General features: G+C 43.7%; 1 long non-coding RNA gene across 1 annotated transcript in view; it reads right to left on the minus strand.

Annotated features, from left to right (window-relative positions):
* Nucleotides 1-24,610, minus strand: part of LOC120097805 (uncharacterized) — a 69,785-nt gene that overhangs the window by 12,920 nt on the left and 32,255 nt on the right. The gene's annotated exons all lie outside the window — the stretch shown is intronic.

Consider the following 24,610-nt stretch of genomic DNA (forward strand, 5'->3'; position numbering starts at 1 on the left):
AACGTTCCTGGAATGATTCCATAAACTGGAAGGGAAGGGACACCTTCCCATGTGTTCCAGCAGACATTGTTACTCTGTAACCACAACCAGACCAAAGGAAGATATGCTGCTTCCCTGGGCAGAGCTGCTACCTGCCAGACCTGATGACGGAGACTTATTCCTCAAGCCCACATGGTGGAAGGAGAGAACTGGCCCCACAGCCTGTCTGTCCTCTGTCCACATGTGTGCTCTCACATAGAATTAAAACTACAGCAAACCAACACTATGTCAATGCTTTCATGCAGAAGACGTGAAAACCTCAACATGAGTACTTGATACTTCGTACCATTTCAACAAAACATTTAAAAGCTCAGGATCAAGATCAGTTCACTCGTGAACATAGGGTAAGTTTAAAATACGCAGATCACAAACAAAAATATGTGAAGGGTATACAAGATAAAAAGCACCTAGCCTTAAAAATGACATAATGTCACTTTCCAGAAAATAGTGGAAATAAGGATAATGCTGTATGCTACAAGCCAAGTCTCTGAAGACAAACATGGTGTGTTTTCTCTGCTATGCAGAATCTGCAGGTTAGAATTCCTTCCCAGGCAAATTGGAGCCAACTTACTCTGAGGAAAGACTCTCTAACAGACTTGGATCTTAGGCAATGGCTCTTAGTGTGGGATCTCCAGGCAATCATAGTCTCAGACTGACTTCTGTCAGAGCAGAGAGTAGGCCTCAAATGTGCATGTGTTGAGGAAGGGAGAATTATTAGGAAACCTGGTTCTTCCTACTTTCTCTTCAGTTGAGGGGTTGGTGGAATCTCTGTGACTGTGTAGGAGTCTGGGTTTCATCAGCAGAGCTGAACCCAGAAGCACTACCACCTGTGTGTGCTGTGTACCAGAATTTGGCAGCATAGAAGAGAAGAGCCCCCTGGTGCCCTGGCAGGCAGATCTCGGGCACGCCGGGCATCACTAGCACTGAATGCTGCTTTGGAATCCATGGCCACGCTTAGAGGCCAGGGAATCAGGAATGAGCCGCCTGCTACTGGAGGATAGACATAGCCCTGAAATTTAAGAGCCCCAAGGTGAATCCTTCCAATGCTCTGGACCTGGGTTCTTTTGATAAATGTGCCACTGGAAGGAAGATCATGTCTTCCAGAACTTTGGTGACCTTGTCCAGGACAGACTTGAGGGACCCCTGATAACGCAGGGCAGAGAGCTGGCGTTTGCCCAGAGCTGGGGTAATTTTCAGGTCCAAAGGACAAACATGATTCCCTTAGGATGAGGGTGACCAGGGTGTTGCCTACACTTCAAGCCTCACGAAGAGAGATGTCTACATCACTCGCACATAGCCGACGGAGTCCAGAACTTGTTCGTAAGAACACAAGTGCTTAGCAAAGAGGCGTCTCAGGACAATTTTGATCCAAGTCTAGGTGTGATAATGCAGGGTGCTCTCTACTGCCTGAGTCCTGAAGAAATCTGGTAGCCTGTGGCTGTCCAAGAAGAGGGAGGGGTGACAACATTGCCCACTGTCACCTTCTCCCCCTGAATGTATGCTCTTCCTCTTCTCATTGGCAAACCTAGGTCCCTTGGGACTGGAGAGCAAACTCTCTCCTTAGGTCTGTCCCAGGCTCAGTCCATAGTGGAGGATGTTCCAGCAGAAGCAGCTGTGAAACCCAGGAGGGCACAGCTTACACCTGGACCCCACTGCAGCCTGTGAGAGCATGGCTTAGAGAGGGGCTCCATGCAGCCAAGGAGGGCACAGCTTACAGCCTGGCTCCATGCAACCTGGCTCCAAGCTGGCCTTCCCCAGCCTCTGCTCATGAAGATGTGGGACAGGCAAGTTGGGGCCTTGCCATCCTATGTAAATTGTTCAAGTGGGGGGTCCTAGGTACAATTTGATTAAAAACTATTATTGTTTGCCGGTACAGTGCAAACTGATACAGTCATGATGGAAATTGGGAAGTTTCGAAAATAACTAAAAATACACCCATCTACTCGTGGTCACAAGTCCAAAAGACTTTGCATCCTACTACAGAGATAAAACGGCTTATTGCTCTTACATTCACAATACCAAGGATATGAAATTAACCTGGTTGTCCATAAAAAAGGTTGGGGGCTCTCCTCTCCCCAAGACAGCTAAGGAAGTAACAGGCTTGCGGGGAGCTGAAGATGAAGCCTTTGACACCCACTTGGGACAGGGATAATCAGCACAGCCTGCTACAGCAGCCACTTGTGCCACCACATCTCACAGAGCAGCTGAGAGCAGGGTCTCGTGGCTGCCCTTCATGAATCCCCAAGCAGACAACCTCTCTGCGGAGTCCTCTCCCTGCCATGCTCCAGGGAAAAGCACCCAGCACTTGTCAAGAACTCTCCTGGTCTTTGTTGGTGACTAGGTAAAACCTAGTCTCAGGAATGCTCTTTCCCATGGAACAGGTACAGCAGAGGGCTTGCATGCTCTGGCCAGGCCAGCTCTCACCTCCCAACCTCTCCTTTCACTATGAGCTGACTCATAGCAGGATAGGAGACAGGCAGATCTGGCTTCACTCCTCCCTCCTGCGTGGAAAGAACTATTCATAAATGAACCCCACAAAAGCTGATTCCCTAAACTGAGCTCAGATTTGTAGGAAGCCAGCTATTTAGGGAAGGCAGAAGAAAAGCACCTGACCCCATCCCAGACACCTGGTGGTTGCAAAAGGAGACAACAGAGCCCACACTTTCAAAACAGCTAATCTAAGGAAAACACCTGACTACCCCATCCTGCCCCTCACAGAACCCAGTCCCCACGTCCTGATCCCTGGCTGCAAATCTCCAGCTTTGCATGCAAGATAAAGATTCTCACCCTGAGGTGCCCTGCTATCCTGGTTCTGCAGCAGCCTGAGCCATGCATCCACCCCACTCCACCCACAAACCATGCTGGAAATCAGGCCTATGACACACATGACTAGGGGAAGCCAGCAGCATGGTGATTCATCAGACTCTGATGGAAACCTCCACTTCAGCAGCACACACCAACCTTTAGATTCCAGGCCTCTAAGGCACAGACTAACTCTGACAGTGTAGTGAAACAGTAGCACCCTGAGGTCTCCAGGAGGGCCTGCTGCAGAGCGGTACATGTGGGATTCGCTGTGGCTGAGTAGGAAACGTGTCCAGTCCAGCTCTCACCCTGCCATCCACAAAAAAACTGGATATTGAGTCCTGTTACACACCTTGCCTCCACATCAACTCCTACACATCAGGCTCTCTCTCCTTCTCCCCATTCTGCAGGCACTGCTAGATATCAGGGCTTGTTATATAACCACCTCCCTTTTCATGAAACTCCATGGGTACAGTTAGGTGTCAGGCATTTTGGCACCCCTGGCTCCAGACATTACTCACTGCTATTTCCTGAACTCCTTCACAGAACAATCCCAGAACTGTCTCACCCGACTGCTGCTGGACAGCGACACAGACTTGTATTTATTTATTGTGCTTGGGCCTTAGCTTGCTACCTCCAACAAGCAGGTGTAACTTATTAACCCATGTATTCTGCTTCACATCTAACATGTGTCCATTGCCTCTCCCTCAGTACATCTGACTTCATGCATGGCTGGCTGGTAAATCTCTCAAACCTCTGAATTCTTCCCACAGTTCCTCTCTCTACCCAGAAGTCCCACCTTCCCTGTCCTTTGCAGATCTAGGTCTGAAGCTCTTTATTAAAGCCAATCTGAGAATGCCTTAGGCAGGTTAGGATGGACAGAGGTAACCTTCACAGAGTTCAAACACTGCTACCCCATCACAGAGGCAGTTGGAGGTCAGATTCTCTAGCAGACTCCATCCCCACCACCACCCCTGCTGGAAACCATCCCTTGCCTGACTTGCCCTCCATGCTGTCCAGTACCACATACACTGCTGTGTCTAAGTATGAGATCCGGGCGAACAAACTGTTGGAGCCATACGTACACAGGTCTGTGCCAGAACCCAGTAACCTACTCCTTTTCATAAAGGACACACGTTGTTTTTGTTTGGGGGAGTTTTCAGAATATGTGTGCAGTGTGCAGAGACAGGGATGCTGTCTGTGTATCTACCTTCTGTATGTTTACATAAAAATAAAATAATGTTCCTCTGGCTTTTCCTATCATCCTTGGTGCCATTCTCTCTCAGTGTTTTCCTTCCTCCCTCATCCCCAGAGACTGTCACAGAGGTGCCCAAGTGCTCCTAAGTGTCCTCTACGTTGTCGCAGGACAAACTGAAACATCAAACCCACATGATCAATTTCATTAGATGCTGAGAAAACATTTGACAAAATTCAACACCCCTTCATGATAAAAGTCCTGGAAATAATAGGAATTCAAGGCCCATAGCTAAACATAGGAAAAGCCATATACAGCAAACCAGTAGCTAATATTAAACTAAATGGAGAGAAATTGAAGCAATCCCACTAAAATCAGGGACTAGAAAAGGCTGTGCACTCTATCCCTACATTTTAGATATAGTTCTCAAAGTTGTAGCCAGAGCACTCAGACAACAAAAGGAGATCAAAGGGATTGAGATTGGAAAGGAAGAAGTGAAAATATCACTATTTGCAGATGATATGATAGTATATTTAAGTGATCCCTAAAGTTCCAATGGAGAACTACTAAACCTGATAAACACCATCAGCAAAGTGGCTGGGTATAAAATTAACTCAAATAAATCAGTAGCCTTCCTCTACACAAGAGAGAAAAACAAGCCAAGAAAGAAATTAGGGGAACGACACCCTTCATAATAGTCCTAAATAGTATAAAATACATCGTTGTGAATCTAACCAAGCAAGTGAAAGATCTGTATTATAAGAACTTCAAGCCTCTGAAGAAAGAATTTGAAGATCTCAGACGATGGAAAGATCTCCCACGCTCATGGATTGGCAGGATTAATATAGTAAAAATGGCCATTTTACCAAAAGCGATCTACAGAGTCAATGCAATCCCCATGAAAATACCAATCCAATTTTCAGAAAATGAGACAGAACAATTTGCAAATTCATCTGGAATAACAAAAAACCCAGGATAGCCAAAACTACCCTCAACAATAAAAGGACTTCAAGGGGAATCACTATCCCTGAACTCAAGCAGTATTACAGAGCCATCCAATGGAAATCATCCAATGGACAAAAGATTGCATTTTCAGGAAATGGTGCTGGTTCAACTGGAGGTCAGCACATAAGAACACAGGTCGATCCATTCTTAGCACCCTGTACAAAGCTTAAGTCCAACTGAATCAAGGAACTCCACATCAAACCAGATACACTCAAACTAATAGAAGAAAAAGTGGGGAAGAGTCTCGAACACATGGGCGCTGAAGAAAATTTCCTGAACAAAATACCAATGACTTAGGCTCTAAGATCAAGAATCGAGAAAGGGGATCTCATAAAACTGTCTAACTTCTGTAAGGCAAAGGACACTGCTGTTAAGACAAAATGGCAACCAACAGATTGGGAAAAGATCTTTACCAATACTACAACTGATAGAGGGCTCATATCCAAAATATACAAAGAACTCACGAAGTTAGATGGCAGGAAAACAAATAACCCTAATAAAAAATAGGGTTCAGAGCTAAACAAAGAATTCACAGCTGAGGTGTAGAGGGCCGCAATAACATTCGCCACCACAAGATGGCGCTGGCTTCCACTGCGCCACACGTGTAAGGCCGGTATAGTTTCGCCATTACAAGATGGCGCTGGCCTCCGCCACGCCAGCTGACTTCCTTTCAGGAAGTTAACTGTGTGCGCATGTGCAAGAGTGCCTGCGTGCCAGGTCTTTGCCCACTCCGGGGCGTGCCTAATGAGATCATGGGTAAGCAACCAATCAGGTGTGGATGCGCCGCTCTAGGGTGTATATAAGCCACGCCATGCTGGTGCCCCGGGGCCCTCTATTATTAATAAATAATAAGCATTTTGGCTACAGAAGGATTCATGTGTTCCCGCGTATTCTTGCTGGCGAGGTCGCGCAAGATATTTGGTGCCGAAACCTGGGACGCCACGCCATCACCAGGCACAAAGAGGAGGTCTTCTGTCTGCGGAAGGAATCCAGAACTGTAGTGTTTAAAAGGTAGGCCCTGAGAGACATGCTTAGCCTTGACCTGTTCCACTTCACTCCCCTGCTAGATGCGGCGGAAGTTTTTATTATCGTTTTGGCAGCCCTTGTGCTTTCTCTATTGGCTTTTGAATTTCTAGCTACTGCCAGACAGCGTCAGAGGTAGCATGGGAGCCGCCCAGCTATAATAGCAAAGCAGAGAGCGCTGGGGGAGGTGCAAGGCGGCATGTCAGAAACAGGGTGCGATAAAAAATTAAAGAGCTCAAGGAAAAAAGACAGTCCCCTCTAAAGACTTCAGATCTGCGGAGGTGAGAGATTGGGGAAAAACGCCCCGGGAGAGAAAAAGGGAGGAGATAAAAGGAACTCAGTATTTTGGGAGAAAAATTTTGTCTTTGTGCTTGTAAAAGGTGTGATTAGGCTCTGGAAGCTTCACAGAGTCATACTGATCAGACTTGATAGAGGTAGACCGCCTGAAAATTTATTCAGGAGAATCAAACAAAAGGACATCTCAATGCCCATGCACAGCTTGATGGAGTTAATGTCATTGGGTTATGAGTGGAAATATTCAGGACTGTGTTTCACTTCCATACCATTTGTGAATGTCAGTCATGCTGCTCAGATATCCCGTAATATATCTCAGTATCTTACAGGAATTTGGTTTCAACACGTTGATGGACTAGTCCAGAAATTGAGACAATCTATCGTCCATATCAACTCCACTCGAGTGGATAGTCACCGTGAAAGTGGTGGGAAAGGGGAAATCCTACCTCTCTGCTGACACCATCTGGTTTTTTCCCTCTTTTTCTATTGTCTGTCCTTGATGCACCAAGCTGTCCCTGTATGTCAGTTTATGTCTGTGGTTTTTGTTTCTTGTTGCTTAAATGTTTTATGTTTCATGTTCAAAAGAAAAAATGGTAAAAACTTTATCTGTCAGTCGTTCACATCTTGATTTGGTTTTAACTCGTTTCAAAAAAGGAACAAATGAATAAAAAGCAGTTTCAATCAGGCCTTTAGAGCCCTGTACCTGCAGCCAGGAGTCTAGGTCAGCTGGAGAAGCTGCCCAGGGGCTAAGCGTCTGCACGAGCTGATCTTAAAGGCGCCAGCAGCTCCTCAGCTTCTTTGGTACAAGAGCTGATAGCGGTTTCTCTTAGAAAAATCCCTGACTTATTATTTGACTCAACAGGTGACAAGGTGCTTCTCTTAAAATCATAGCTAAAAAGGTAAAAATGGTGCTTGGTCTAAATATTAAAGATATGTGTAGCCACTTCAATTTTGTTTCTGATTGGTTTTAAATGTATAAATATGCTCTACTTGCCTTGGTCATGGATTGTTGGCTTTCAAGTTATTGGATATGGTTAAAAAGGTATAATATTGGTAACAGAAAGTTGACATAAAGCTGGTAATTTGGATAGAGTCATTCTAGACAACCTGTAGCATGAGTCAACCTAGGGAAACAGGTCTAAATTGAGGTAATATTTTTATGGAACTCTTATTCTAGAAACCAGGCTTCTAAAAGAATTTAGGACAATGTCTCTTTGTTGAGGTACTGGAGACTACACCATCGTGCGTTCATATGTAGGAATTGGCAGTCAAACTTTGTAGCATGAAGGATAGACTGGAGACTGGATTTTGGAGACTAGATCGTTTGTTGGAGGTTGAGTTTTGCTTTCCAAAGTTGTGGTTTGCCCTGAAGCTATCTGTATTTTGATGCTAATTCCACTGCCCCCAAGAACAGCTGCCTAGTCAGTACTCAGAACTCAGGTGACTTTCCAAAGTTGTGGCTGTGCTCTGGTGTTACAAGGAGAACTGAAAGATTGTGATTAAGGATTGCCAGTGTTACACTGACTAACTCAAACTTATTTATAATTGAGGAAAAATCAAACAGGTAGAGATTGTTACAAGATTTATGAAAGATTGATGAGGTTTTGGAACTTGTGAGAACATTACAGCCAGCTTGTTTACTCCAACTGCCATTTCAAGATAGATTTAGAGGATTGATTTTGAGTTTTCATTTCGTGAGCTTGTTTATAATTTTAGAGAGCCCATAAAGTGATATCATTAGGAATGGCTAACAGCCTTATATTATGTAATTTTGTTGCTTCTTCAATGTAAGGAGTTAGAACTTTAAATCTTTCAGTGTATATGGAAATTTTTACTACAAACTTCTGCTCTCAAAATGAGCTTTAATATTTGGGGAGTAGCTGTTACACTACTCCAGAAAAGAATATTTAAAACTAATTTTAAGCTTCTAAAGATATGTTAATTGGCTAAGTACCTCACCTGCCAGAGGACTTAGGTCTTTGTTATCCACATTGGAGATAAAGCTTCCGTTGTGTTAATACAGAATTGTAGGCTAGAGTCATAGAAGTATTTTAAAAAGAAACCTGGTGAAACATACCTTATTCCAAACAACAATTAAATTGGTTATTACAAAATACTGATATTTGGCCTATTACATATACAAGTTTTTCAGACAAAATTGATAATTTTACTCTTTACATGCTTTGTATTTACTGTAAATTTGTACATGCAACCCATAGGAAATGTGCTTACTGTATTTATAGGTGGTTCATCGAATGAAAAGGCTACATATATGATTAGGTCACTTGTTTATTCTCTTGAGTCTCTGTTGCTTCAACACAGACTATTAAATTATGTGCTGTAGCCACTGTTTTCAAAATGTTAAAAAATCAAGCTTTCAATTCATATACTGATAGCCAATGTGTGGCTTGTGGTTTACAATTGATTTCAATTACTTAATGCTTTATTAGAGACAGGTTTTCTACTTAAAATCAATGAGTGATTTCAGTGTGAATTGTCTGACAACTCACTGTCCTTTCAGTGCTCTGGCTCAGACAACTAAACAAAACCATAGACCCAGCTCTTTGAAAATGGTAATGGAGTTGATATAAAAAGAAAAAGACTCCATTTGCTTACTTTCAATTCCCAGCCTCACCCTGCCAGCTCAGAGATTTCTAGTATGATAAATCTAGACAATATTTACAGGTTTTGACATTTCTAATTAATGCTTATGTTTAGGTAAATAAAGTTTGTGAGGTGCTAGAGAAATAGCTTAGTGGTTAAGAACACTAAGTACTGTTCCTTTATAGGACATTTAAGAACTCAAACCAGATTGCGTGGACCCTTTAGCAAGGGAGGACAATGATACCAGACAGATTATAGGCCTTACATAAGAACAATTAGTCAAAAAATCTCATTCTTTATATATCCAAAACAATAATGCTAGAAACAATAATTTGGTATACAAGTCAATTCATAAATACAAGTGCTCAGTGTCCTCAATTTAATCCTCGAGGACTTACCTTAATAAATAATATCTTTACTATATCTTAATAAATAAAAGGGGGAGTTATCCCTGTATGCTAAATAATGCTCCTTTTATTCCAATTTTAAAATTTGGATGCCAAGGAACCCTTGAGTGTTTATGGCACCATACAACTAGGCATACTTCTGCCTAGGTAAAATGGAAAGATTCACATATTGGCATGATCCTGTTCAGATATTTTATATGGGGAAGAGGGAATCTTTGTGTTTTTTCTACAGGATGCTACAAGAGTGTGCCAGCTGCCTGAGTGGCTGGTGAGACTTGCTGATCCTGGTTGCATAAAGATTCAGCTCTCCTGGTTCGGGTCCCTGGAGTCATTCCTCTGCCCTGAGAGGAAGATGGAATATTCCCCCTCATCTTTTGTCATCACAGAGATTTTGGCGTTGCTGCAGTCAGTGTTACCGCTGCGTGTGTCCCGTCCCACTGTGGCCTGCTCTCTGACCCTCTGTGCACTGCTGCTTGCTAGAGAAAACTGGACTCCAGCCGTTGCTGCCCTCCTCATTCCCCTGGTGACTCTTGCTGCCTTAACTGGTGTTGTCATCTTGCAGTCTATAGCTTCACAGGAATGCCACCTGCATAAAGCTGCTGTGGACTGGGGAACTCTGTCCTGGTTGTACAGATCTCAGACATGGTTCCATTGCCTGCTGGTTGTTCCAGAGAAGAATGACTGATCCTGAACTGTCCTGGGAAAGACCTTGTTACATTTGCTGCTATTGTAGCAGCGATTTACTGCTATAGCCATTGTGTCTACAGTGTCTGGAGTTACCCTCCCCCATTCTATTGTTAGACAAGCACAGTGGGTGAACTTTCTGGAGTAGTTGCTACCAATTGGGAATTCTAAATTTTATTATAGGAGCGGCTTGACTACGGCCCTTGGTGGTAACAGCTGAGGTGAACCAGATGAGGTGCCCACTACTTATCGGGAGTGGCTCTGTTTGGTGCAGCCCTATGCTGTGGATTAGTGTTCATGCTATGGTTGGTTTGCAAACTCAGATCTCAACAGAAACGTGACAAGGCCATTATCACTCAAGCACTTGTGGCCATTGAACAAGGGGCCTCCCCTAAAATTTGGTTATCTATCTTCAAAAATTAGTCGGTATCTGAGTTCTCTACTCTTGCACCCCAAGGATCTGTGGATCCATTGCACTGGGATGAGAGAGACTCAATGATTCTTTGATCAGCCCTTCCACATCGCTGAGGTTTCCTCATTGCACGCGATAGGGTGATCTTGATTTCCCCACTAACTCATTTTCTGGCTGGCCTCTTTTTAGAGTTCGCCCTAGGTCATTTAACAGTTACTGTCACACAGCACTGCGGTATCCAGAGACGGGCAACTTCCTCATGCACAGTACACGGGGCCCGGTGGCGATAGGGTTACCCTTCGATAAGGCTATGACATAGAGGAACGACCTAAGACCTAAGGAGCCACAGCAGATGGATGTAACTGCAGGGACCTAGACCAGCCTAGACAATAATTTATTGTTATAAATAAAACAATAAGGGGGAGATGTAGACGGCCGCAATAACATTCACCACCACAAGATGGCGCTGGCTTCCACTGCGCCCCACATGGAAGGCTGGTATAGTTTCGCCATTACAAGATGGCGCTGGCCTCCGCCGCGCCAGCCGACTTCATTTCAGGAAGTAAACTGTGTGCGCATGTGCAAGAGTGCCTGCGTGCCAGGTCTTTGCCAAATCAGGGGCGTGCCTAATGAGATCATGGGTAAGCAACCAATTGGGTGTGGATGCGCCGCGCTAGGGTGTATATAAGCCGTGCCATGTTGGAGCCCCAGGGCCCTCTATTATTAATAAATAATAAGCATTTTGGCTACAGAAGGATTCGTGTGTTCCCGCGTATTCTTGCTGGCGAGGTCGCGCGGGACACTGAGGAATGCTGAATGACAGAGAAGCACCTAAAGAAATGTTCAACATCTTTAGTCATAAGTGAAATGCAAATCAAACCAACCCTGAGATTCCACCTCACACTATTCGTAATGGCTAAGATCAAAAACTCATGTGACAGCCGATGCTGGCAAGGACATGGAGAAAGAAGAAAACTCCTCCATTGTTGGTGGGATTGCAGACGGGTACAAACATTCTGGGAATCAGACTGGAGGTTCCTCAGAAAATTGGACATTGAACTACCTGAGGACACAGCTATACCTCTCTTGGGCATATACCTAAAAGATGCCCCAAAATATAACAAAGACACATGTTCCACTATGATCATAGCAGCCTTAGTTATAATAGCCAGAAGCTGGAAAGAACCCAGATGCCCTTCAACAGAGGAATGGATACAGAAAATGTTGTGCATTTACACAATGGAATACTACTCAGCTATCAAAAACAATGGCTTTATGAAATTCATAGGCAAATGGAGGGAACTGGAAACTATCCTCCTGAGTGAGGTAACCCAATCACAGAAAAAGAAACATGGTATGCACTCATTGATAATTGGATATTAGCCCAAATGCTTGAAATACCCTAGATGCACAGAACACATGAAAATCAAGAAGGATGAACAAAATTCGATGCTTCACTCCTTCTTTGAAAGGGGAACAAGAATACCCTTGGGAGGGAATAGGGAGGGAAAGTTTAGAACAGAGGCAGAAGGAACACCCATTCAGAGCCTGCCCCACATGTGGCCCATACATATACAGCCACCAAACTAGATAAGATGGATGAAGCAAAGATGTGCGGGCTGACAGGATCTGGATGTAGATCTCTCCTGAGAGACACAGCCAGAATATAGCAAATACACAGGTGAATGCCAGCAGCAAACCACTGAACTGAGAACGGGACCCCCGTTGAAGGAATCAGAGAAAGGACTGAAAGAGCTTGAAGGGGCTTGAGACCTCATATGAACAACAATGCCAAGCAACCAGAGCTTCCAGGGACTAAGCCACTACCCAAAGACTATACATGGACTGACTCTGGGCTCCAACCTCATAGGTAGCAATGAATATCCTAGTAAGAGCACCAGTGGAAGGGGAAGCCCTTGGTTCTGCCAAGACTGAACCCCCAGTGAACATGATTGTTGCAGGGAGGGCGGTAATGGGTGGAGGATGGGGAGGGGAACACCCATATAGAAGAGGAGGGGAAGGGGTTAGGGGGATGTTGGCCTGGAAACCGGGAAAGGGAATAACAATCGAAATGTAAATAAGAAATACCCAAGTTAATAAAGATGGGGGAAAAAAGATGTCCCTTCCATTACCACAGACAACTGCTAGGCACTAGGTCATTCTGCACTTGACTTCCCTCATTTCCACTGCTTTTTTCATGCCATGCTGGATGTCCAAACACACAGTGCTACTTTCAGACAAGGATGGCCACCCAAAGCCACCTTCCCAATTAATATTAAGGTGCTAAGTCTTTCCTAAACACCCATCCATTAAGATGCCACTCCATACACAGTGCTAGGAAAATGACATTACTGGAAATCCCATCTATACTTTCATACAGCTTCGCCTAGTGGACAGTGCCCTGGCACTGTGCACAGACTATTGCCAGGTTGTCCATTAAGACTGATGTCCTAAAAGTTTGATCAGCAGGGCCTAGGGCATAGTAGATTATCGTCTATGACAACAGTGTACCACAAGACCTGAAAACCAATGATGTAGTAGTTGCTGATGAGGCTCATGTCTAAGAGAGTCCTGACACCCAGCAGTACATGTGGGTGTCGTTATTGTGAGGCTGACAAGCAGGTCCTGTACACAGCAGTGTGCTGTGCATACAGGGGAGGGGAGTATCCAGCATGGCCTGATGACTGTCAGTTATTGTGAGGTTTGTCAGGGATCATTTAGGACCCGATATCCAGAACTAATGTGATGTAGATGTAGGGGGTCTGTTCAGCATGGCCAAATACCTACCAGTCAATGTGGTGTTTGCTGGGAAGCCATGCATTGCCTAATACTTAGGAATGCATTTGAGGCACGGGGCTGTGGTACAACAATGCCTACAACCTCGCTGCACAAGTGCTGTCTCACAGTGCAATACCCCTGGGTATATGCCAAGGCAGAGGTGTCCAGCCAGATCTGAATCTAGCAGGATATGAGGGTCAATGACAGGAGGTGGAATGTCCAGCAGACCTGATGCCTTTCCCAGTATCTCAAGTGGCAATGTAGTCGGAGATATCAAGGAGTATCTGGTACCTGGCATTGCATATGCGGCAGCATACAGTAAGCTGCCTAGCCAGGAGTGATATCTAGAAATCTATAAGGTGAGAGTCCTACATGCCCTCAAAGTAACAATGTAAATAAGGTGTTAATGGGGTGTGGGTGTATGCACAGCACATATGTAAGTTTCTAGGTGATCAAATCCCGTTGCTCACCCCATCCCACACTACCTGACAATATAATGCTATGATCAGATCCAGCTGGAGAGCCCCTATCTCCACACACAATGTGTTGGGAATCTTGTGTCACCACACCCCACACTGTACCACACCCCACACTGTTCCACCACCACGTTGAACTTCTGTCCAGTGGTGATGTTGAAGGCTATGCCAGACACAGTTTCATGTTTCTGTGTGCAATGCTGTTTTCACAGTGTAGTGAACCGAACACACCATCTGTGTGAAGTTGTGATGAGTGTGTCCCTTCTGTAGACAGCCGCCCTTCTCAGTCTGGCTCACCAGATCTCCCTCAGCAGCACATTCCTGCCACAAACAGCTCCATGATGTTTGGATGGTCCAGAAGCTTAATGATGTCAATTTCAGTCCTGTTGTCTGAGTGATTTTTCTCACCCCTTTCCAGGATCCTGACCGCAGCTTACACCTCTTTGTGGAGGTGACACAGCCATGTAGAGCTGCCTTTGTAGAAATGCACTGAGGTGACCCAATAGTGTCACAGTTTTAGAGGTCTGACCTCCAGGTACAGCTGCCTACTTGCCCGCTCTCTTCCCTTGCCTGCAAGTTGCTTGTCAATTTCCTTCCTGACATCAGCCAACAAAACAATGAGTGAAAACCATGATATTACAGAAAGGAGAAACAGGTTGGAAGGAGCTGTACAGCTCTGAGTTTCCACACAGGAATGAGAGAGGTGAGATGGTGCTTCAGGGTCACAGAAAAATAACAAACAAATCCCAAAGCAGTAGCTGATAAAACACACTGAAGATGAGAGCTGAACCTAACCAAACAGACCATAATGAAGAATGAAAAAAGAAAGCATGGTCCTTGGAAAGGAGAGAGGAAACTGAGGCAGCATTCCCAAATCCAACAAAATTAAAAGATACAGAGTAAAATGAGAAAAACAAATGAATGTTGTACACCAGTACATATGCTAGGCTCTAAGAACCATTAGAACAAGGGTGGAGATGGCTCAGTGGTTAAGAGCATTGACCATTCTTCCAGAGGTCCTCAGTTCAATTACCAGTAATTTATCTGGTGGCTCACAACCATGTGTAATGGGATCTAATGTCCTCTGCTGGTGTGTCTAAAGAGAGCAACACTATACAAACTTACATAAAATAAATAAACAGATCCAAGAAAAACAACCTTTAAAACAGACCTAAGAACCTATGGGTAAGAATAGGAAACCTATATTGCAATCACCGGAGAGGGAGAAATGTGCAAGCTTCAATATGCATATAAAATGCCTGAATAGGTCAATAACAAGCAATGAATTTAAAAGATTAATAACCAAAAAATCAACAATAAAGTCCAAGGTCAGATGTATTCAAAATGAATTCTACCAGATTTTTAAAGAACAATGTTCCTAAAATAATTCCATAAAATAAAAGGGAAGGGATACTTTCCAATGTGTTCCAAAACAACCAATGTTACCCTGTACCCAAAACCAGTGCTGCTTACCACCAGACATGATGATCCAAGACTCATCCCTCAAGCACACATGGTAGAAGGAAAGAACTGGCCCCACAATTTGTCTTTTGACTTTCACAGTGTGCAGATGCACACATACACTTAAAACTACAATAAACCTCTAAAGGCATACCCTACTATTTACACGGGGAAAATAAAACTAGATTTCAGAAAAACTACAATAAATTAAATACTATGCCAGTATTTTCATATAAAAGATGTGACAAACCTTAATGAGAGTACATGTTACTCCACACTATTTCAGACACATTTGAAACTCACATTCATGATCAAGATCAGTTTACTAAGGAATAAAAGGTGAGATTGAAATACACAGATCCATACATTAAAAACACGTAAAGCATATATGAGACAAAACAAAGTGCCTAGCTTTAAGAATGACATTTTGCCACCCCATAAGAACAACAATGCCAATCAACCAGAGCTTCCAAGGACTAAACCACTACCCATGGACTGACCCAGGGCTCCAACGGCATATGGAGCAGAGAATAGACTTGTGGGGCAACAATGGAAGGAGAAGCCATTGGTCCTGCCAAAGTTGGATCCCCAGTGCAGAAGGGGGCTGCAAAGGGGTGTGGATGGGGGAAACACTCATACGGGTGAGGAGGAGGTGGGGCTTATGGACAGGAAACCTGGAAAGAGAATAACATTTGAAATGTAAGTAAAGAAGAAATATATCTAAAAAATGATATTTTGTCATTTTCTAGAAAATAGGTGGAACTAAGGATAATGTTACACGAGATAAGAGAAGTTGCTAAAGACAAATGTATCTTCTCCCCTATACAGAATGTGCACATTTGCAGGACCCTGGACATAAAAAGGGGACATCAAAGAGGACAGGGCTCTGCTTCCCTGGGGTGGACCACAGGACATGTCCTGGGCAGGGACCTGGGTGTCTCAGTAACCATTGACTGTACAGTGAGGGCTGCACAGAGTCCTAGGAGAGTCATAGACTCCTGCAGCCTTAACACCTCCATTAGCCAGGTGGTGGGAAGAGAGGGTCAGTGCCTACAACCCAACCAAAGTGGATCTGACAAGCAGAGAAGTCAGGGTGAGGGACCCAACTCATTAGCAAGACTAGGAAGAGCAGGCTGTACCTGGGTGTTTGAGGAGTAGACAAGAGCCGCTGTCCTCTAATCATGGTGTCACACACTGCCTCAGCATACTGTCTCTGCCTCTGGAGTCCCAGAGTGAAACCTTAACCTCAATGATAGCAGGCCAGTTACCAACTGTCTCAGCCACCCTGCACCAACTGTAACTCCTCATCTATGACTTATTTGGTCACATGTCCAGAATTTGGCCAGTCAGACTGGCTAGCCAACCAGGACTCTCCTGAATGGTCATATTGAAATCACGTGACTCCTGCTCTCTAGTGAGAAGACTCACATTCAGACCATAGGGTGGGCAATAGTATTACAGCAGGGGTAAGGAAAGAAACTTGGCCTGCTCTGTGCTTCCTTTCCAGAGATGTGACAGCTAGGGTGTACCTCCCCCACCCCACTACCTATGCCCACAGGACAACTCAAGATTGCACTTCCTTTCCCAGGTCCTGAAATACTGATTTATTTCCTAAGGTCAGACTTTGGGTTTGCTCCCAGCTGTGTGTCCTCCCTAGTACAAGGGACTTCAGTTAGGTATTCAGTCCATGATTGTTCAGTTTTCACTAGGGATCAACTTTGGGTTCAGAGGGCAACAAGACTGAAGGAATTCCTGTCTTCGGGAAGCACATGGTCTAAAATAATGAGTGAGTCTCTTTCAAGCAGTGTCTATGTCTGGAGCATGAACAGCCTTTACCTCAGAGAGGGGCTCTTCCTTAATGCCTGTGCTTCCCTGTGTGCTAACACCATTAGTGAACTCCAAAGGTCCACCTTAAAATAGTCGAGGCTTCTCATACTTGATTTTCCTCTCAAAATATCTTAAAATTAAATGGCTTTTCCTCTGCCTTTTCCCATCATTCCTTGCAATGCATTTGTGACAAATAATTTAAATCCAGATTTTTTTTCTGCTGTAGCAATTTCCCCATTTTTTCAGGATTTCTCAATTAGTTTTGGAAAATAGTTTCAATGACTTGCTAACTAGTCCTCATGGTACTGTGCACTATTTATGTTTCTTCCAAACTTTCAATTTTTGGTTTCATCTAGTTTAATGATTTCATATATTTTTGAGAACTCCATACAGGACAACTGCATCTACTTCAGTCATGGCCCTCAGGTTCTCCCATCCTCTACCCAACTCATTATTTCTTTATTTTTACATTTGTGGATCTACATAATAAGTACAAGGTTTAACCTTCATACTCTGATACACATGGAGGAGCAATGGTGGCATCGCATCTTGTTTGGGGAAACCTTTAAACTGTGTCACACAAAGGAAGATTTCCCAGGCATCAGGATTGTTTTAATCGTGGCTCTTGGGATAATCATTATCAGCCAAAATGGCAAAACTCTTTTTAGATTATATATACACTTGGACACACAAATTGTGTGTGTATCTCTCTCTCTCTCTCTCTCTCTCTCTCTCTCTCTCTCTCTCTCTCTCTCAGTGTGTGTGTGTGTGTGTGTGTGTGTGTGTGTTGTCAATGACCAAGGGGGCTGGCTTACAGGTTCAGAGGTTCAGTCCATTATCATCAAGACCAGATGGCATCATCAAGCATGACATCTTCTCGAAGGCATGGTCCTGGAAAAGTTGCTGAGAGTTTCATATCTAGATCAGAAGGCAGCCAGAAGAAGACTGGTGCAGGTAGGGAGAGGGTCTCAAAGCCAACTGGTAAAGTGTCATACCTCTTCCAACAAGGCCACCTAATCCAAAAAGGTCAGGCTTCCTAGTAATGTAACTCCCTATAGGCCAAGCATTCAAACACAAGTGTCTAAGGGGAAAAACCTATTCACAGTACCACAGTGAGTGTAGAAAGACCTGCAATTCCCAGAGAGGTTCACTTGATGATGTTGCCTTGATTAAAGGCTCTGCCCTCACTTTGGAAGTCCCCTTCCCAGGAAAAAATCTGCAAACCAAACTTGGGTTTCAGACTCCATATTCTGCCATGAGTATGATTCACGGTGCACATGTTAATCTAGACTCAGCGACAAGGGGGTCTCTCACCCCAGGAAGACCCACACCCAGAAGTGGAGCAGCTGTTGTTGGTTGCACAGAGGAGAATACTGGCAAAGACATTCTTCCTCAGATTCTCCAGTTGCAGGAATATTCCAGTAATGAGCTGGCAAGTCAGGAAGATGTGGAAATGCCATCAGGGAAACAGTATTGAGCTTCCACAAGCATCCTTACCAAGGTGTTGCCAAAATATGGCCATGCCACAGAGAGGATGACCTCATGGGAGTGCTTAAATTTAAATTCATCCACCACAAAGTTAAACGTGGAAAGGAGAGTAAATCTAGGGCCGAGCATGCAGTGCAGACTCACATTTCCCAAATCCTCAGAAGCTGGGAAGTTGGCCATTTTGCCACTTTCCACTCAGCCTGGGGATTCTGCTTCTCCTTTGAATCTGCCTCTTTCCATGGGGTCCAATGTAGACGGCTTCTCTGCAAGCTTCCTACCATCAAATCACTCATCTCAAATGATTCATCTCAGTACATTCCTGAAATGAGGCTGTTTAAGGCAGATTAGAAAACAGAATTTGGTTTGTATGGAAGGCCTGGAAATCAAAAGGGCCATGACCTGTCATGGAGCCACACCAGGATTCAGAGAATTGTGGTGTCAACCAGGATTACTTGCCTGTGCACAAGAACATTCCTCAACTTATCTGGGTGACCAGCAGTCCCAGAATTCCCCTCAACACCTCTGCAACTGCAGTGCACTGTATAACCTTGAGGATGCTCAAGGTGAGGACAGCGAGTGCTGGAAGGAGAATTGATGTCACTATCGCCAATGCTCACTCATTGGGCAGACAAGCTGCTGCCTCTGTCTGTGGTTCTCCATTGCTCTGGTAAAAGGGATTACTTTGCTCTCAAGAACACAAAATTCATCTTCACCCTTAAATACTGAAACCTCATGCAGAGGGAGTTTGCTGAAAAACTCAGGGATTCTGTTGTTTTGGCCAACGTGGAGGGAGGGGTGCTATGAGGAGCACATGGCTTGAACCCTGCACACTGAACAGCAATAAGGACCATGAAATCTGGGAGTTTTCAGAATATGTGTGCAGTGTGCAGGGACGGGGTGCTCTCTGTGTGTCCCCATAGTCCTTTATTTATCTTTACATAAAGAGAAAATAGGGGTTGGGGATTTAGCTCAGTGGTAGGGCGCTTGCCTAGCAAGCGCAAGGCCCTGGGTTCGGTCCCCAGCTCTGAAAAAAAGAAAAAAGAAAAAAAAAGAGCAAATAATGTTCCTCTGGCTTTTCCTATCATCCTTGATGCCATTCTCTCTCAGTGTTTCTCTCCCTCCTTCATCCCCAGAGACTGTCACAATCACTTTCATATTTCTTGCTGTTTCCTGTTTTAGGCAACTGTATCCTACTATCCCACCTCCACTACCCTCCACCTCCAACACACTTTGTACTTTCCTGTTTTCTGGGGTGACTCTACTAGAGAGGGGGGGCACAATACACTTGCCAGGGAAAGACTCAGGGAAGTAGGATGCCCATTCTTTGGGGGAGTAAATCAGTGGGTGGTATGACTTTGTCATATCTGCCTGTGTTCTATGCTTCCAAAGAGTTCCCCATACTGATTTTCAGAGTGGTTACACCTTGGTATCTATATGGTTTTGTTCAAGAAGGATTTAATATAGACCAAGCTTGCCTCTATTTTGCTATATGGCTGAAGCTGGCCTTGAACTCCTGGTCATCCTTCCTCCACCTCTCATGTGGTCAGATATTCAGGACTGGCGAGAGCTATTAACAACAGATATCACTGGCCAATAAACATGAGTTTTTCAATTTTTCCAGAGATGAGAATCTCAGCAGGCAGGTGATTGATGATAAAAAGCTAAGCTTTGACAGTCCTCAACAGGATGAAGTGAGAGTTTGGAGCCACTGTATTCCATTCTGTGCATCACACATGCCATGCTTGTGGCACAAGCCTGGGATCCCAGCTCCCAGAGGAGACAGGAGGGTCCGACGTCCAAGTTTTCAAGGTCATCTTCCAATACTTTAGAGAGTTTAGGTCAGCCTGTGACACATGAACCCCCGTCTTTGAAGAAATGTCCTTGTCCCAGCATATAAAAACACTGACGATGACTAAGCACTCTTATCTGAGGTACAGAGGATGACTCAGTGGCACAGCTCCTGCCTGTCACCCATGACATGTCAGCCTAGATTTTTCAAAGTCTAAGAGGGAGCACTGGGAGGATAGTGACCCATAAAGTGGAGCCTCCATATGGTGATGGCTGTGGGTAGACTCAACACCATGCATACAATATCCATTAAATACACAATTATTAAAAGGATATCACCAAGCAATGGTTATCTTTTAAAATGAGCTTGTGAAAACCCTGCAAATTTACTAATCATAATGATAAGTTGGTCACGTTTCTAACTGAGGAAATATAGCACTGGCTTCCATACGTCATACTCTATTTGAATTTTATATCTGAATATAGGAATATGGCTTGTGGGAGAGCACTGCTTAGCATGCATAGAACTCCAGAAGAAGGAAGAGGAAAAGAAGGAGAAGAGGAGGAAGAGGAGGAGGGGGAATGGGAAGAACAAGAGGAAAAAAACAAAACAAAACCTTATGGAAAGAGTTGGCCAGAACGCCTTACCACCAGGGACACTGGAGATGGCAGATACATTGTTCTCTGAGAAGAGAGCTAGATAGGAGCAAAAGTGCTCTACACACACACACACACACACACACACACACACACACACACACAGACACTCACACAGTCATATATGAACGTTCCTATTCCCACACCCACAAAAAACACACACACTGCATATTTCAATATCCAACATGCAATGACAATAACGAGGAAACAGCAATAAATATTTCATTCCTGTTCTTTGATGCATCTGGAGCTCACTTCAGGCTTGTGTCCCTTCCTGTATGACCCTTAGGCCTAGCCTCACAGTAGAGGTAATGTGTGTGCACTGACAGAAGAAGCAGGGACTGTCACTATGTACCCAGGATTATCTGAAACCTGCTTATAAGCCTGGGTTCACACAGGTATTCCAATTCACCATTAAGTAGTTTTGCTGCTCATGTTTTGGGAACCAAGCAAGATCCATATATACAACTCCTTCCCAGGGAAAGTGGAGCCTACAAACTCTGAAGAAAGACCATCTAACAGGTCTAACTCTCTTAGCCAGGGGCTCTGAGTGCCAGATCTCCAGACCATCACAGTCTCCAGTCTCAGAATGACTTCTGTCAGAGCAGAGAATAGGTGTCAAATGTGGGGAGGGGGATCTCTGTGTGTCTGTCTGTCTCTCTCTCTCTCTCTCTCTCTCTCTCTCTCTCTCTGTGTGTGTGTGTGTGTGTGTGTGTGTGTGTTTTAGTGCAACTTGTGGGCACACGTGTGGCTATTGTGACAACTTGAGGTATCAGTGCTCTTCTTCCATCATTTGAATCTGGGGCCTATTGGGGTTGTGAGGTTACAGAGGGGGTCCTTTTCCTGCTCAAGCAACTCAACATCTGCCCCATACCAGAAATCTCTGTGCTTCGGTGCCACGGCCTTAAGCTGAGAAAGGCCCTCCTTCACTGAGCATGCTCAAGATCAGACTGTACCATCTACCACTGGATGAAATCCACATGATTCTGTGTTCAGGGAAGATGGTGCCTTACAAAGTATGTGCATACTCTTCATGCCTGTGACAGATACAGAGTCTTCACTCTCTATGCCCCATCTCAGTTATTTTGATTTTGTACTAAGAGAGAGCTACTGCTGCTCACTTACACCATCTCCAAACACAGTACAGGCACACAGCACCTCTTACAAGTGTGGGTGCCCATGTGCTCACCCACTGTTGTAAAGGAAACTTGACCAAAATACACATTGAATCTCACACAATAATAGTGAGAGACTTCATCCCATTCTCGCCAATAAACAGGTCACTGAAACAGTAATTAAACACAGACACAGTGGAATTAACAGAAGTTATCAATCAACAGAAAGCTCCCATACTCAAGGAAACTGCTCAACTCTCTGTTTGCTAACTTGATCATGGTAAAAATACAGAATGAAATTAAAGTCTTTCTAGATTTTAGGAAAATGAGGGCACAGCATATCCACATTTATGGGACACAATGAAACTAGTGCTAAGCATGAAATACAGAGCACTAAGTGCCTTCATGGAGAAATTTGAGAAATCCTACTCTCCTAACTTCACAGCATATCTGAAAGCTCTAGAACAAAAGAAAGCAATCACACACAAGAGGAGTAGAAGCGAGGAAATAAACTCAGGGCTGAAATCATTAAAAACAAAGAAAAGGAGATAAAGAATCATCAAAACCAAGAGCTGCTTCTTTGATAAAAATCAACAAGGTAGACAAACCCATAGCAAAACCAACTAAAGCACATAGAGACAATATCCAATTTTACAACATAACAAATGAAAAGTGATACATAAAAACAGAAATTGAGGAAATTGAAGAATCATCAGATCTTACTACTAAAGCCTAGACACAACAAAACTGGAAAATCTAGATGAAATGCATGATTGTGGGTATGGCTGACAGATACCATACACCAAAGATTAATCAAGATCAGCTCCAGTATTTAAACAGTCCTATAACCCGTAGGGAAATACAAGCAGTCATTAAAATCTCCCAACCAAAAAAAGCCCTGGTCCAGATGGTGTTAGTGAAGAATACTACCAGACACTCAAAGAAGACATAATAGCAATACTTGTCAGAGTAGTCCACACAATAGAAACAGAGAGAACACTACTTACCTCATTCTGTGAAGCCACAGTTGCTCTGATACATAAACCACATAAAGACCCAACAAAGAAAGAGAACTTCAGACCAATTTCACTAATAAATAAATGGAAAAATACTCAATTAAATTCTAACCAACCAAATGAAAGACCACATCAAATCCATCATTCCCCCTACACATTTGTAGCAGTTGTGCAGCTCAAGCTTCTTGTGGATACTGTAAAATTTCAGTGGGAGCTGCCTCTGACTCTGTTGCCTGCCTTTGGATTCCCTTCCCCCAGCTGGACTGCCTGCGTAGACCTCATTCAGACAGGACAGGATGCACTTAGGCCTTCTCCCAGTTGATTGTAAGGGCTGGTTTGTATCCAAGGTAGGGTGTCCCCTTCTTTGAGGAGAAGGAAAGGGAGTAATGGGGGAGGTATTTGTGAGACTTGGACTGGAAAGATGTACTAGGATCAAGGGATAAAGGGAATAAAAAACTTTAATGGAAAAAAAGAACTCCAGTAGCACAGAAAAGAGCCCAGTAAATAAAAAATGAGATGAAATGAAATTAAAAGTCTCTGTGCAAACGAAGATGCTTGCGTTACAGGCCTAGAGGATGGGAGACAATCCCACTAGTGAAATTCCAATGTGGGGCCTTAACATTTAGAATGTACAAAGAATTGCAATTTAAATATCAAAAAACCAATATATGGACTAATGAACAATTTTAAAATTAACTATTTTACCAATTGATCAACATTCTTTGCCTTCAGATAAATTCAACTTCAGAATATATAATGAACACAAGAAAAGAGACACCAACAACCAGAATAAGTCACCAAATTATAAGGGACAGAGGATAACAGAGAAGACACAACAGAGAACTTTCAATATCCTTAGCCATCAGATAGATTCAAATTAGGGAAACATTGAGATTCCATTTTACCTAACAACAATGACTGAGATCAAAACAAAAGAGAAACTTGGCCAAAGATTAAGGAAGGGACCATCAGGAACTGTTAACTGGTGTGTGAATTGTAGTAGCATGGGGGAAATCAGTACAGACATTCCTAAAAGCAGGACTACCATGGGCCCAGGGATACCGTTTCTGAGCATGGACTCAAAGGATGTGGTCTATGACAAGGGATACGTGCACACCCATGTTGATTGTGGTACCACTCCCAACAACAATTAAATATTTAAAAATACCTAAATTACTTCTACTAGAGTTTGATAACTAAGAAAACTGAACATGTCAAGAAGGAAAACAGTACTAAGCATGGCAATTATCATAGAAGGTTTAGTTCAGAATTACCCATGTGCTTTCTTATGATTCGGAAATGAATTTCATTATCCTTACCATCCTGTACTAGAAGACAAAAGTATATTGTTTTTGATTATACTGAACAATGACAAAGCTAAATAAATAGGAGAAAATGGAAGTTTAATGTCTGAATGGAGATGAGCTGTGATCACATAATGGACAAACATGAATCTACAGAAAAACACAACCCTACAGAAAGAATTCATAAGAAGGAAACATAAGTTCCACAGAGAAGCTCATTTTCTGAAAAACTAAG

Source organism: Rattus norvegicus, chromosome 17 (assembly GCF_021556685.1).
Source record: "Rattus norvegicus strain SHRSP/BbbUtx chromosome 17, alternate assembly SHRSP_T2T, whole genome shotgun sequence".
Taxonomy (NCBI): domain Eukaryota; kingdom Metazoa; phylum Chordata; class Mammalia; order Rodentia; family Muridae; genus Rattus; species Rattus norvegicus.